At 41.6% G+C, this 4,168-nt stretch overlaps 1 pseudogene; it reads left to right on the top strand.

Annotated features, from left to right (window-relative positions):
* The first annotated feature begins 2,918 nt into the window (after positions 1-2,918).
* On the top strand, positions 2,919-3,428 carry LOC130027644 (myosin light polypeptide 6-like; annotated as a pseudogene).
* The last annotated feature ends 740 nt before the right edge of the window (positions 3,429-4,168 follow it).

Below are 4,168 nucleotides of genomic sequence, written 5' to 3'. Positions count from 1 at the left end.
TGTCTCTGGCAAGATATAAAAGGACTATTAGCCTCCGGGGTATAAGATTTCGAGCATCCAAGGGCATCTCTGCACCAGGTTCTAAGGACCTGACCCCTGCTGACCAAGAATTTTGGCTTCTGAGTGCCTGGGAATAGCTGTGTGCCAAATTTATTTAGCTCTGAGGGACTGGGATTTGAGATTTCAAGTTTCTTGCGGTGCATGAGCATTAGTATTGGGATGGCTCAAGTGGTAACAAGGGGTTCAGGGTCACCAGAACTTTGGCAGGTCATAGGGTTTCCTACTGTGGTCACACTTCTCTGGGTGTGACTAAATAACCAGCATATGTTGAGGAGGTATAGAAGGTGAAGGATGATCTTAAAAGGCTGTTGAAGGTTGAGTCACAGAATCTGCCATCTGGAGCTCAATGGCAATATAGTAAGTAACAGCCCCCTCGCCCTTGCTAGCTGGCTGTGCTATGGGAGGTGTAGCTTTCTTCCTAGCTGTGAGCTATAAACTTGAAGGAGCTGAGGTGTCTGGCTAAGCACATGCCATCCAGCTCTCCTATTGACTGAGCATGGGCAGAACTCTCCTCCATAATGATATCCCATCCCCTAGTAAGATTGCAAAAGGCCCAGCGATGATGCCTGTAGTTGGTTCTGCCCTACTATATATAAATTATAAACACTTTCCTCTGGTTCCAGTGTTATGAAAATATTGGTGTAGAGGCTGGAGAGACAGTGCAGGAAGTAAGTCACTTCTTTTTTGCATTTAGCTAACCCGATTCAACTTCTGACACCACATATGGTCCTCCAAACTCTGCTGAGAGTATTCCCTTAGAACAGAACCAGGAGTAAGCCTGAGCACCTGAGCACCACCAGGTGTGGCTCAACTTTCCATCTGCCAAAGAAGGTAGTAAAGAGTTGGGGTCCTGGGAAAACAGTGTAATATCTGTTTCCCAGGCCAGTGCTGATTACCTCAGAAGCCTCTTTTCAACTGTTATTTTTCCCTATGTATGGATTCCACACAGTTCCATATCCTCTGTACAGAAGCTTCATCATCTACAGGAGTTTTTTCTCCTAGAGAGAAACCCCAGCTGCATCTTTTCCACTGCACATCCCAGGACCCCCAGGTGTCCTGAATGATGAGATATCAGGCAAGAGTCTGTGATGATTCTCAGCCTAAAGTGTCAGTTTGTCATGTCCATAGGATCATGTTGACAAAGAAATTATCTGTTCGACTATCTTTATCTTTTTTTTACACAACTGGCTATGCTTATGGCTTATTCCTGGATTTTTGCATAGGGATAATGCCTAGCATGTTTAGGGAAACAGTAAATGTTGCCTGGAATCAAAGTCAGGTAGGACACATGAAAAACAAGTGTCCTACTATCTCTCCAGCCCCAGTTCAGCTATTTTGGTCCCAGCTCCAAAATCACTCTTATCACATATGTGCCTTGAAAATAATCTCTTCCACTCTGTAGGTTTGATTTCACTCTATTAATAATTTCCATTTTGTGTTGGATGCTTGTTAGTGTGATGTAGCCCCATTTGTCTATATTTTTCTTTTTGTTGCCTTTGATTTGGGTGTCAAAGAGTGCCAATTCTAATGGTAAAATGCTTTTCCTCTATGTTCCATTTTAGAAGTATTTTAGTTTCAAATCTGATGTTCAATTCTTCAATCCTTTGTTGTTCACTTTTATGGATCATACAACATTCGGATCCAACTTCTTTTTATCATATGGGTGCCCATTTTTTCCAACACCATTTGTTGAAATGATTAACTATGTCCTATAATAAGTTCACATCCCTGTTAAAGAGCATTTGTCCATATAAGTGGGGGCTTATTTCTGTTCTTCACTATTTTTCATTGGTATCCAGGTAGTATTTTATGCCAGTTACATGCTTTCTAATTATTATAGCTATGTAATATGCCTGAAAATTAGGAAGTATGAGCCCTCTAGTCCTATTCTTTTCCCTCAAGATTATTTTGACTATGTAGGTGTTCTTTAAGGTTGCGTTTGAAGTTTAGGCGTATTTATTTTCTATTTCTGCCCCAAAATACCTCTGAGATTTTGATACTAGTTGCACTGAGTCTTTAAATTGATTAAGGTAGTAAGAACATTTGAGCAATATTGGGGAACATTGTCAAGCCCCTTTTTTGAAACCAGCATTACCTGGATACAATTTGAATGTGTGTGTTGGGGGATGGATGACTATATGTGTTGGGGTTGGGAAGACCCCTAAGTACAGAGCCAGGAGTAGTCCCCAAATCTCAGGGACTATGTTGTGCCAGGGATCAAACTCAGGACTCCTACATGTAAAGCACATGATCAGCTGGTTGGGCATCTCTGCAGCCTCAAGGATAACACAGGCTGGTATTGTAAACTTTCTTTTAGGTGGGTGGAGTGGTGGGGACTTGGAGAAGTGACAGTGCTCAGGGGCTCTGCCTAACTCTGCTCAGGGGTCACAATCACTGCCTTGTTATGAAAGTCAGACAAGACACTACAAGTAAAGTAAACTGCAGGTCAATAATTTTTATGAGTTTTGTTACAATACACAACAAAAGACTAACAACTGAACTGAATACAATAACATATAAATGGGATCGTACACATTGATCAAGAGTTTTCCCTGAGATGTAATGATGCTTATACATGCAAAATTCAAGTGCTGTGATATGTTGCATTATCATAAAAAGTGATTAAAAATCACTAACATAGGCCAAGAAAATAGCATGTGTGGGTCTCAATCCCTAGCACTACACAACCCTCAAGAAGTGTCAGGTGTAGCCAGGAAGCTCTCAGCCACCACTGAGTCATTCCTGGTGGTCCTCGGCATGATGTGGCCCGAGGAGTGCCACATCGTTGAGCCCTAGCATTAAATTCTTCAATCCAAAAACAATATGGAGCCCACAGAGCCGAGCAGTCAAGATTGTGAGACTTCACCGAAGACCAGACCACAGAGTTCAAAAAGGCTTTCCAGCTGTTTGATCCAACTGGGGATGGCAAGATCTTGTACATCCAGTTTGGAAACGTGATGTGCATCCTGGGTCAGAACACCAAGAAGGCTGAGGTACTCAAGGTCCTGGGGAAGCCCAGGAGTTATGAGATGAATATGAAGGTACTGAAATTTCAACACTTCCTGCCTATGTTGCAGACAGTGGTCAAGAACAAGGACTAGAACCCCTATGAGGACTGTGTCAGAGGTCTCCAGGAATTTGACGAGAAAAGAAATGGCACCATCATGTGTGTTGAAATCTGACATGTTCTTGTTACTCTCGGTGAGAAGACGATCAAGGAAAAGGTTGAGATACTGGTGTCCAGGTTAGAGGATAGCAATGGTTGTATCAACTATGAAGAGCTCATCTGCATGGTATTGAATACAGTCCAAATATCCCAGTCCAAATATCCCAGACACAGGCTTCCTACAAGACTGTTGCGTCCCTGAAGCTTCCTAGGTTTTCATCACAGCACCTTCCCCACCCTGCCTCTACTGGGTGATGTTGGCCACCAACATTACAAATACACTTGCTTTCTCTGCCCTAAAACACACACACACACACACACACACACACATACACACCACAGTATGGAGATTTGTCAAAAGTGCAAAAATAGAGCTGCCATACAATGGAATAATTCCACTTCTTTGAAGCACTACTCAAGATACAAAAGTGCTCATTTGAAAAGACAGGTTCTCACCATTATTGAATTCATCACTTAGTACAATGACTAAGATATAGAATAAACCCAGGTGTCCAATAACAGATGAATGGACAATGAAGTATTCTATACACAGTGGAATACTATGCAGCTGCAAGAAGTGATAAAAGCATGCAATTTTCTGCAACTTAGGTATAACTGGAGGATATCATGTTAAGTGAAGTAAGTCAGAATAAGAAGACCAAATACTGATTTCATATAGTGGTATAGAGACTATGACAAGGGAATGTTAGAAACCATTTCTATAGTCTAGGGCAAACCCTTGGCCTGAGACTATAGAAATTAAAAGGTCAAGTGAAAGAAATGGAGCAGTGTAAATAAGAAAAGATGGATTCTCCGTTCAGAGGACCCAAGCTCAAGCTATGACCACTACATAAAGTTTTAATAAATGACAAATAAAGTGACTTTTGCCAGTTGACCAAAAAAAAGAAGGAAAGAAGATATGGATGTGAAGTAACAGAAACA

This window comes from Sorex fumeus, unplaced genomic scaffold (genome assembly GCF_029834395.1).
Source record: "Sorex fumeus unplaced genomic scaffold, SorFum_2.1 ptg000037l, whole genome shotgun sequence".
NCBI lineage: Eukaryota > Metazoa > Chordata > Mammalia > Eulipotyphla > Soricidae > Sorex > Sorex fumeus.
This window is presented reverse-complemented; position numbering and strand designations above follow the sequence as displayed.